Consider the following 12,450-nt stretch of genomic DNA (forward strand, 5'->3'; position numbering starts at 1 on the left):
AATATACAAATAAACAATGGCCAGACCATATGTTAAAGCAGAATTATGACCCTCAACCATAGCAACCTTCCTAAGAAGTCAGCCTCTTCTCTACACTAAACAATTCTGAAAGCCAGTCTATTATAAGTCAGATGGCAATCTCTAATGATGTTACAGGAAGCTAAACAATAACTTCTGTAATTGGTCCCAAATGGCCAAGACAGGATTAACAACCAAAAGCTTTTCTAACTTTTGCCCATGTTTTTAACTTAGGACCAAGCAGAGAAGGTCCAAATATGCATCCCTTTTCAAATCACATAGGATGCCCATTCCTAGTTAGCCCACCTACAGTTTCCCCATGCCAATAGCCTCTGCTCAGAACATACCTGAAAACTTCTCTTTTCTCCACTGTGAAGTTTTCCAGTTTTCCCACTCGTCTGTCTGCCTTTGAGTCTCTGCCAAAACCAGGTAATGGAGGTTGACTCCTTTGCTCAGAAGAAATACCCTTGCTTCTCTCACATGGTTGGTTTTTATTTCCACAGTGTGAACAAAGAAATTTGCAATGCAATAGAGTCAACTTGTTGTTATACTTGCCTTTTCTTTAACAGTGTTCACTGTTGGTAGGGGAGGCATTTTCACACACATTAGCTACCCATAGCCTTTGAACTGACCACAACCCTTGAAATGACTTGATGGAAGAATCTCTCATCTCTCAACTAGATGATGAACTATCCAGTGGTGGGCACTGCATCAGCACCTTCTCCTCTTGATGTTCAATACAGGGTTTGCAGAAAACAGGTATTTAGTTGGAAGAATTAAAAAGCAATAAAGGAATAAGCCCTTGAATCATCAAGGCTTCAACTTGGGTAGAGCATTTTCACATACACAGTTGACTCTGATCTGAAAAAAAGTCTTAGATAGTTACAATCTTAAGGTATATTTTAGATATAAGGAAGTTGAGTTTCACTTCAATTCAGTTCAGTCGCACACTTGTGCCCAACTCTTTGCGACCCCATGGACTGCAGCACACCAGGCTTCCCTGTTCACCAACTCCCTGAGCCTACTCAAACTCATGCTCATCGCATTGGTGATGCCATCCAACCATCTCATCTTCTGTTGTCCCCTTCTCCTCCCAACTTCAATATTTCCCAGCATCAGGATTTCAGGGGGTGTTTAATAACATTCAAAGTGAGAATGATAAAGCAAGTGATAGGTATTGAAGTTTTGGAGGGCCTAAATCCCTTAGTTAGTTTGGGGTTTTGTTTGTTTGTTTGTGTGTGTGTGTGTGTGTTTTTGACCACACTGAACAGCACGTGGAATTTCCCTGACCAGGGATTGAACCCACGCCTCCTGCAGAAGAAGCACAGGGTCTTAACCACTGGACCACCAGGGAAATCCTGAATCCCTTAGTTTTCTATTTCTTCATTGATAATCATTTTCAAAACTGCTTTAATAGAAAGGGAATAGGTAGTTAGTGGAATAGAGACTATATTTGATGCATTTAATACCTACTTCCTTTCTAAAAACTCCATTACTATCCCCCAGAAGCTAGGCCCTGATCCAGGTTTCATTTACTGCAGCAAAAGTACAAATTGTGGAGAAAAAGACCAATAATGTTGGTTGAGTTGCTAAGATACCTAGAACATTGCTAATATGCCAGGTCACTATCCTACAGAGAGACCAATAATATGTCATGTCTCCATAGTAACTTGCTATGAACAGGATGTGAGCTGAAAATAGAGAATGTTCATCAGTAACAGTCAAACTAGAAGAATGCTGAGTAACAAATCGTTTGATAATGTTAAAATCCTCAGAAAGAATTAGTTGGCAAAGCATGAACTTTGGCATCCAAGAGACCAGGTTGGAAGCATGACTCCATCTATTGAAAGTTATAAGACCGGGATAAAGAAGTCAAACTCTCTAAACTGTATGTTCCCAAGCTGAGAAGTAGAAAATGTTGTCTTGCCCTACTTAATTCTCAGGGAGTTGTGCGTTAAGGGCTGCACAGATATAAAAAACGTTTAAAAAATCATTAACATCCTTGTCTTTAAAAATGCACATAGTCTTACATAATCTGAGAAAGTAAATAAATAAAAGTCCATCCTCATTTCTCAGTGGTTTATACTATGCACAAGAATTTTCTGCTTGCAGTAGATTATCCTTTAAATTTTGCAAGATTGGACTGATGTTAAATTAATTGGTTTTTGGCTGGAAAGAGAATAAATTTGGAGCTTTGAAACCTAAATTGCAGCCCATCATTCCCCTAGTGATTTATATGATCCTGAGCAGGTCATTTGGTCTTTTAAACCTCAATTTCTTTATTTGTAAAGTAACAGTAGTAATATTAAGAGGTACCACCCTTAGACTATGACACTTGGGGACCTGCCTGGATCCAGTGCCTCAGTGGGCCCAGTGTTTTGGAGTGCTTCCTTGCAGTTTTCTAAGTCCCCGTCAAGTGCCTAGAACCTGTTAAGGCCAGCAGTGCAACACAGACAGAGGACCCTAATCCTAGACCAGGACATGTGGACTTCACTCACCACTTTTCCCCTTCAGAGCACTATCTGACCATCTTCCTTGTGTGGAGTCAACCAGATATCCCTAGTTGTTCTGGAATTTGTACCTGAGAAGTCATCATAGCACCTGCCTCAGTTCCAGGAGCATTGTCTGGTGAACAGATCATTCCACTGGTCAGGGTGATTATGGGGCAAGATTGAGCTGTAGGAACCATACTACATGCTGAGTTAGAGTGACTATCACTCATGTTGGGCACAGGACAAGTTCAGGGTTCTTGGCTAACAACAAGTTAACAACAAGGGTTCTCCCAATTCTTGGACTTGAGTCACTTATGTAAACACAAGCATCAGCTCTCACCCATACATGTGTCAACAATGGAATCTCTTCCTGCCTACACATCTCAGGGTGGCTGGGATAGGTGTATGTATTTTTCACCCCATACCCCCTCTGCCACTGACACCAGGGTGGACATCCACGCCCTCACAGGCTCTGAGTCACATGTCAGGTGTCAACATGCCTGTCCTGCACGGTCTTTGGAAATCATTGCTCTGCAACATCAAGGAACCCTCCCAACTGTTGCATCTCTGATCCATGCAGTGCTCTCCCCAGGGTTGGTTTTAATTCATTCTGGATAAGAGATAAACATGTACTGCATAAATTGGACTGGATTTCTTGCCCTGCCCACATACTTTCTGAATGTGTGCTTAGTGTGGAACGATAACACATTCTAGGGATGCAGTGGTTAGGACCCTAAGAGTTCAAGAGAATGCAAGGTTGAAAGATGTATTGTTCTACCTTTGTGCTATGAAATTCTAAACAGTTAATACATCATGATCATAAACTAAATTATTATTCAAATTTTCCCACTTGATCTCAGTAAGATGTACATGTGTGGTCATCATAAACAAAGTACAGTAACAGCCATGGGGAATCACTGGAGTCCAAGATCCGTGAATGCCTTGGAGAATGATGTATCATGAGTAGAGTTATAATGAGTTGTTGTTGTTATTGTTTAGTCAGTCATGTCTGAGTCTTTCAGGACCCCATGGACTGTAGCCCACCAGGCTCCTCTGTCCATAGGATTTTCCAGGCAAGAATACTGGAATGGGTTGCCATTTGCTTCTCCAGGGGATCTTCCCAACCTAAGGATTGAACTTGTGTCTCCTTCCTTGTAGCAGATTCTTTACCTTTGATCCACCAGGGAAGCCAGCTACCTGGTAGCTGGCTGCAAATTACATTAGGGAATTGCACATGCAAAAGGATCTACATATTCCAACACAAACAGAGCCCAAAGAACCATGACATGATGAGTATGCTACATTTTACTTGCAGTGGGTAATGTGAAATTCCGCACTAATGGCACATGTGACAATAGAGATTGTAAAGTTATATCTTCTGGACATTAACATAAAGAGATGGTGCCCATCTACTATGAAGAATCTTTATGTACAATGAAGAAACAATAAAAAAATACATAAGTATACATCTCTATCCATTACTCCAAATCTTCACTGATAAAACACTGTGCTTCAAGTAGACTCATTGAGTTTATAATATATGTTTTAACTAAATTGCATATATAGACAAAAATCCCACAAAAATATTCACACAGGGCCTCATATATTACAGGGTGACCCTGATACTGATTATGCTTTTGCCAGAAGATATTAAAAATACTACTAATAATAAAACGAGTTAATAAGTTGTTCCTGACACATGCATTGCCCCCTATACCTGAGAAAAAGCTGACTCTTCCCACTTTTATGCCACTAATCTTCTTATTCACAGTGCTGGGGACACAACACAGCATCTGCCTCCTGACATGTGTCTATCATCTTCAAGCACTATGGACTTCAGGACAGGGGCACATACAATTCTTTTCTGAGTCCCCAGCATTTATCATAAAACCTGGTGCTACATAAGCAGTCAATAAATGTTTGATGAATGAATGAATAAAAAATGAATTAATTTATAAATTATAAAGTGAGATAGAAATGGAAATATTATTACAGTAATATTATTTCCTGGCAGGATTATCCTTTAGGATAAGGTAAGCCAAAATGCTGAACTGCTGAAAGGATGCAAAATTCAAAATTCATTTTTCCAAGGAAAAAAAATCATTTTTTAAAATATTCAATACCAGGCACCTTAAGCCAAATGTTCCTTTGAAACTTAATCATCCTTAGCATCAGTTAGAGTGTTCTATAAACATACAGATTACTAGACCCCATTCCAATTCTACTGGATCAAAATCTCTGATCTTGGGCTTGGGGAGGAATATGCACACTTAAGATGTTTTCCAGTTGATATCTGAGACTTATTTCTGTAGACTATTTTCAATGTGAGTTTTGCCATTCAGTTTCTGAATCAAGCAAATTCTTGAACCTTTGATTAGAAAGGAAATAGGATTCAATGTTGGGAAACTCCATGAGTCATAAATTGGTATATGTATCTCAATACCCACAGTAGATTTTTAGAGGCTACTGTAACATTTCTTATTGCTTTGATATTAACTAGATTTCTTACATTTTGTTGTTATTGCATATGATAATACTTTTCTTATTGTCTATAGTGTAAGCTCCATGAGTAAATGAACTATAGATATTTTGTTTATCACTGTATTCCCAGCTGCCAGCACAATTCCTAGCTTTTGTAAATGTATAAGTGAATCCATGAGTTAGTAACAATGATTGAATGAGTCAAAAATGAATGAAGAAAATACCTTCATCTAATGGTAATTTTACTACATTCAATTCATTTTTTACTTTCTGTTCGATGAAGTTATTTTTTCCTGCTGGTATTTCTCTTGCTTCTCAATTGTTCCTCAAGAAAGGAAAAGTACCTTCCTGTAACTATGTCAACATGGCCCACTGACTCCACCTGTTGTCTAGCAGATCCATGATCCACGGTTGACCAGTTGCATACTTACAATCTCTGCCTCTTTCTTGATTTTCCCACTTCTATTTCAGATGAAACACTGTAACTCACATGACCCAGATTCCCCAACAGCTGCAACAGGAACTAATCCAAATATAGAGGGGAACTAACTTCCTGTGGGGCAGAATTTGAACAGTGGGACAGGAGAAAGGAGGGAGCCTACAGTTAATACTCCCTCCAATAGATTTCTTCCATGCACTTTACTGATTAGCCAGAGAGGCACAAAAATGCCCATATGACCAGATAGATACACCTTCATAGCAACAAACGAAGTCTCTTCCAGGCTCTGAGGAAATATTATCCAGTGTGAACCACTCAGTTCAATTCAGTTCAGTCACTCACCTGTGTTCGACTCTTAGCAACCCCATGGACTGCAGCACGCCAGGCCTCCCTGTCCATCACCAACTCCCGGAGCTTCCCAAACTCATCTCGGTTGAGTCGGTGATGCCATCCAACCATCTCATCCTCTGTCATCCCCTTCTCCTCCTGCCCTCAATCTTTCCCAGCATCAGGGTCTTTTCAAATGAGTCAGCTGCCAAAGTATTGGAGTTTCAGCTTCAACATCAGTCCTTCCAATGAACTCTCAGGAGTGATCTCCTTTAGGATGGATTGGTTGGATTTCCTTGCTGTCCAAGGGACTCTCAAGAATCTTCTCCAACACCGCAGTTCAAAAGCATCAATTCTTCAGCACTCAGCTTTCTTTATAGTCCAACTCTCACATCCATACATGACCACTGGAAAAACAATAGCCTTGGCTAGACAGACCTCTGTTGGCAAAGTAATGTCTCTGCTTTTTAAAATGCTGTCTAGGTTGGTCATAACTTTCCTTCCAAGGAGTAAGCGTCTTTTAATTTCATGACTACAGTCACCATCTGCGGTGATTTTGGAGCCCCCCAAAATAAAATCTGTCACTACTTCCACTGTTTTCCCATCTATTTGCCATGAAGTGATGGGACCAGATGCCATGAGCTTAGTTTTCTGAATAGTGAGCTTTAAGCCAACTTTTTCACTCTCCTCTTTCACTTTCATCAAGAGGCTCTTTAGGTCTTCTTCACTTTCTGCCATAAGGGTGGTGTCATCTGCATATTTGAGGTAATTGATATTTCTCCCAGCAATCTTGATTCCAGCTTGAGCTTCTTCCAGCTCAGCGTTTCTCATGATGTACTCTGCATATCAGATAAATAAGCAAGGTGACAATATACAGCCTTGACGTACTCCTTTTCCTATTTGGAACCAGTCTGTTGTTCCATGTCCAGTTCTAATGGTTGCTTCCTGACCTGCAGACAGATTTCTCAAGAGGCAGGTCAGGTGGTGTGGTATTCCCATCTCTTTCAGAATTTTCCACAGTTTATTGTGATCCACACAGTCAAAGGATTTGGCATAATCAATAAAGCAGAAATAGATGTTTTTCTGGAACTCTCTTGCTTTTTCGATGATCCAGCAGATGTTGGCAATTTGATCTCTGGTTCCTCTGCCTTTTCTAAAACCAGCTTGAACATCTGGAAGTACATGACTCACGCATTGTTGAAGCCTGGCTTGGAGAATTTTGAGCATTACTTTACTAGTGTGTGAGATGAGTGCAACTGTGCGGTAGTTTGAGCATTCTTTGGCATTGCCTTTCTTCGGGATTGGAATGAAAGCTGATCTTTTCCAGTCCTGTGGCCACTGCTGAGTTTTCCAGATTTGCTGGCATATTGAGTGCAGCACTTTCACAGTGTCATCTTTTAGGATTTGAAATAGCTCAACTGGAATTCCATCATCTCCACTACCTTTGTTCGTAGTGATGCTTCCTAAGGCCCACTTGACTTCACATTCCAGGATGTATGGCTCTAGGTGAGTGATCACACCATCGTGATTATCTGGGTCATGAAGATCTTTTCTGTATAGTTCGTCTGTGTATTCTTGCCACCTCTTCTTAATATCTTCTGCTTCTGTTAAGTCCCTGGCATTTCTGTCCTTTATCGAGCCCATCTTTGCATGAAATATTCCCTTGGTATCTCTAATTTTCTTTAAGAGATCTCTGCTCTTTCCCATTCTATTGTTTTCCTCTATTTCTTTGCACTGGTCATTGAGGAAGGCTTTCTTATCTCTCCTTGCTATTATTTGGAACTTTGCATTCAGATAGGTATATCTTTCCTTTTCTCCTTGCTTTTCACTTGCCGTCTTTTCACAGCTATTTGTAAGGCCTCCTCAGACAGTCATTTTGCTTTTTTGCATTTCTTTTTCTTGGGGATGGTCTTGCTCCCTGTTTGCTGTACAATGTCACGAACCCCTGTCCATAGTTCATCAGGCACTCTGTCTATCAAATCTAGTCCCTTAAATCTATTTGTCACTTCCACTGTATAATCATAAGGGATTTGATTTAGGTCATACCTGAATGGTCTAGTGATTTTCCCTACTTTCTTCAATTTAAGTCTGAATTTGGCAATAAGGAGTTCATGATCTGAGCCATAGTCAGTTCCCGGTCTTGTTTTTGCTGACTGTATAGAGCTTCTCCATCTTTGGCTGCAAAGAATATAATCAATCTAATTTCAGTGTTGACCATCTGGTGATGTCCGTGTCCATGTGTAGAGTCTTCCCTTGTGTTGTTGGAAGAGGGTGTTTGCTATAGTGTGTTCTATTGGCAAAACTCTATTAGCCTTTGCCCTGCTTCATTCTGTAATCCAAGGCCAAATTTGCCTGTTACTCCAGGTGTTACTTGACTTCCTACTTTTTCATTCCAGTCCCCTATTATAAAAGGGACATCTTTTTTGGGTGTTAGTTCTAAAAGGTCTTGTAGGTCTTCATAGAACTGTTCAACTTCAGCTTCTTCAGCGTTACTGGTCAGGGCATAGACTTGAACTACTGTGATATTGAATGGTTTGCCTTGGAAACTAACAGAGATCATTCTGTCGTTTTTGAGATTACATCCAAGTACTGTATTTCAGAGTCTTTTGTTGACTATGAGGGCTACTTCATTTCTTCGAAGGGATTCTTGCCCACATTGGTAGATAAAATGGTCATCTGAGTTAAATTCACCCATTCCAGTCCATTTTAGTTCACTGATTCCTAAAATGTCAACATTCACTCTTGCCATCTTCTGTTTGACCACTTCCAATTTGCCTTGATTCATGGACCTAACATTCCAGGTTCCTATTCAATATTGCTGTTTACAGCATCAGACCTTGCTTCTATCACCAGTCACATCCACAGCTGGGTGTTGATTTTGCTTTGGCTCTGTCTCTTTATTCTTTATGGAGTTATTTCTCCACTGATCTCCAGTAGCATTGGGCACCTACTGACCTGGGGAGTTCATCTTTCAGTGTCCTGTCTTTTTGCCTTTTCATACTGTTCATGGGGTTCTCAAGGAAAGAATATTAAAGTGGTTTGCCATTCCTTTCTCCAGTGTGATTAATGCATCATTTTTCATCTCTTTCTACTGCCTCATCTGTTCCACTACCTCACTTTGCTTTTCCCTCCCTCTTCTCACCCTAGGGTTGTACTTCTCAAATAAAGCATCCGCACTAAAGTTCTGCCTCAGGGTCTACTTCTAGGAAATGCTTCCTCAGATTATTGGTAACAAGAGTGGTTCAGGAACTTCCCTGGAGGTACAGTGGTTAAGACTTCGCCTTCCATGCGGGCAGTGTGGGTTCCTGGTTGGGAAATTGAGATCCCACATGTCTCGTGGTCAAGAAACCAGAATATAAAAAAATAGACAATACTGTAACAAATTCAATAAAGACTTTAAAAGTGGTACCCATCAAAAAAAGTCCTTCGTTAAAAAAAAAAAAAAAGTAGTTCTGCAAAGCAGACAGTCGGACAGGATTTGGGAACTGGCTTTCTCACTGCTCAGAAGGCAACAAAATCCCTGTTGCTAAAAGTAGATGGGAGAAAACCTCATAATTCATGGGGCACTGGATATATCACTAGTGAAGGTCTTGTCTGAGCAGTGAAACATAACTATACCTTGACCAAGTGTTGCTCAGGTCCCACTAAAAAATCAAGACCTAAGTAAACAAAGTGTTTCCAAAAAAAAAAAAAAAAGTAGATGGGATGCAGCAGCACATGAGTCCTGAGGCTTTCATCTATAGTTAATGAAATAAGGATGAGGCTTTGGGATTTTGAATAGTTGTGATGCTTAATCAATTTGGTAGCAAAGAAAGTATAAGAATTGTGAGTAGAGTGGCTTTTGAGAAGGAGGTGAGTACAAGAGACCTTGCCAAGAAAAAAAAAAAGGTCCAGTGCTTCTAATTGCTGTCTTACAGCATAATCTAAAATCTAGAATCTTTATAATGCATTCAAAGAGACATTCATCCCTTGAAGCTAGTAGACAAGTAATGCAGTGAATCCTATTGCAGGGGTAATAACTGCAAAGAATATTAAATCAACAGTCTCAACAAGTCTCTTATATCAAAACCAGGGCCCTAATGGAGAAAAAAAAAGGACTATTTAGACCTGGAATAGGGATATTTGATTAGACAAGTCTGAAAATCTTTAAACTCCCTAATCCTCTGAAATCTTCTCATGGCAAGCTTTTTATTCTTTCCAAATGAGAACTTCTCTCACAAAAGATTCATTTGAAACTGGTACCTTGTGAGATGATGCTTGATCTCCTATCACATACATTGTGCTTCTAGTCTAATAACTAGAGTCAAGTCCAGGGGAGCCCCAGCAGAAAAAGTCTACACACTAAAGGACCTGCAGGATCAAGATAATATGTCCTGGCAGAAACTAGAGGAACACATGTGGAACTGAGTCTTGCATATGGTAATCCAAGTAAAAATTTAACACTCGATAGGGGAGAATGCCCATTGACATGTGAATATTTACCCAAGACTTGAAATTCAATATCTTGACTACTCCAAATAGTTGGCTTATATGAATGTCTCCTCAATACACGAGCTTAAGGATGACTTATAGTCAAACAAAGTGGAAGTGCCAACATTTCTTTGGCATAATATAAAACGAGATGTTTTTATTAAATTTGGTTTTTCCATTAGCCCAGACCAACATATTTGCTGCCCTTGTGGACAAAGAGGTCCTGCTTCCCTGGTGGCTCAGACAGTTGCTTCCCTGGTGGCTCAGACAGTAAAGAATCTGCCTGCAATGCAGGAGAATAGGATTTGATCCCTGGGTCGGGAAGATCCCCTGGAGAAGGGAATGGCAACCCACTCCAGTATTCTTGCCTGGAGAATCCCATGGACAAAGGAGACTGGCAGGCTACAGTCCATGATTGCAAAGAGTCAGACACAACTGAGTGACTAATGCTTCGTGGCTGCATCTCAGGTTGTTATAACCACCACAGTGAACACAACAAGGAACCACACATGTGGCATCACCTGGAAAAGAGAGACTGGCACATCAGCATAAAGGCTGGACTGTACCCAAAGGATCTCTAGTCTGTCTTACCAAAGGACAGCTCTTCCATTTGCCTGGAATCATACAATGACCTGGAAAAAAAATGCTTCACAAGATAATTTTTTTTTTCTACAAGATTTTTGCCCATTACTCTTCATTGCATCCAGACTAATAATGAGAGTAGGTCTCAACCCACTCTAAGTGAAGAAACACAATCCCTACTCTAGAGGAAATGGCCTCCACCAAAATAATTATAGTATTTGACTGATATGTACCACAGGGACTGTGGGGAATTCATTGATATGGAGAACTCATCTGTAGCTCAAGAATTATGGTCTGGGAAGGACATGACACAGTTGGTTTGGCTGATTCCTGCAACCTTGAATTCAACAGTGATGACTTACAGCAAAGGAACTGAAGATGTCATAGTACTGAGGAAAAATTCAAAATGATCAAGGAAGTTGGGATATTTCAATGGACTTACTATATGCAACCACAAAACAGCATTCACCAGAAAAACCCAAGGCTGCTTCTTCTACCGAGGCAATATGGAACATAATGAGGGGGAAAATGCCATCTTTATGAGTTCAGCAGAGACCTTACTCCATTAGACTGGTAAAAGTGAAAGTCAAGTTGCTCAGTCGTGTCCAACTCTGAAACCGTGGACTGTAGCCTACAGGCTCCTCCATCCATGGGATTTTCCAGGCAAAAGTACTGGAGTGGGTTGCCATTTCCTTCTCCAGAGGATCTTCCCAACCCAGGGATTGAACCTAGGTCTCCTGCATTATAGGCAGATGCCTTACCATCTGAGCCACCAGGGAAGTCTTAAAAAAATTTCAAAGTGAAAGTTGCTCAGTTGTGTCTGACTCTTTGTGACCCCATGGACTTCTCCAGGCCAGAATACCAGAGTGGGTAGCCTTTCCCTTCTCCAGGGGATCTTCCTAACCCAGGGATTGAACCCAGATCTCCCACATTGCTGGCAGATTCTTTATCAGCTGAGCTAAAAGGGAAGCCCAACTGGTATTTGGGGCCAATTTCTAGTTTGGAATTGCCTTCTTAGGGAAAGTCACTGATTTATTTGTCCTTAAATCCCCTTGAGCAGGTGCTGGTAGCTAAATAGATGCTCAACAAATTCCTCCAGTTTTCCTATATTTAAGCCAGGATACTAGAAACTATCTGAGCTACAGAGTTGAATTTAGATGAACTCTAGGCTCTGTATTTTTTTCTTTCTTCTACATCTATTTTAAAAACACTTAAATTTTTAATGTATTTCTCACCAAGAAATTTTTATTTCCAGAATAATCTGCTTAAAATAATGTTCCCTGCATGACCTCATGGCTGCCTATACATCTCTGTAATTCTCTGTTTTCTCCCCTTTGGCTCTGGATAGGAAAGAAAATAGAAACTTTGAGCTCTTTGGTCCATTAAAAGCAAAAAGAAGAAGCCACTGGAGTTCTCCTTTAGACTCTCTTCACTGTAATGGATGAAACTTTCTCGTTATTTTAAGCAAAGCACTACAAGGTGGTATATTTCTATGAAGCTGCACTATTTTGAAGGATGTCCAGGAGCTTTTTTTATTCCCTCAATAAAATCTCTTCCTACTTATTTTCTATTTATAATGACTCCCTCCATTCCCTCACCAAATGTTTGAGTTTCAACTCATCTCAACACCTGAAAGCCCAG

At 40.3% G+C, this 12,450-nt stretch overlaps 1 non-coding gene across 1 annotated transcript; it reads right to left on the reverse strand.

The window, feature by feature from the left end:
- Positions 1–11,516: 11,516 nt before the first annotated feature.
- On the reverse strand, positions 11,517–11,588 carry TRNAY-AUA (transfer RNA tyrosine (anticodon AUA)). Its single transcript has one exon. It is a non-coding gene; the product is annotated as a tRNA-Tyr (tRNA).
- Positions 11,589–12,450: the final 862 nt, after the last annotated feature.

This window comes from Giraffa tippelskirchi, chromosome 6, assembly GCF_054371585.1.
Source record: "Giraffa tippelskirchi isolate mGirTip1 chromosome 6, T2T-mGirTip1v1.2.pri, whole genome shotgun sequence".
NCBI classification, from domain to species: domain Eukaryota; kingdom Metazoa; phylum Chordata; class Mammalia; order Artiodactyla; family Giraffidae; genus Giraffa; species Giraffa tippelskirchi.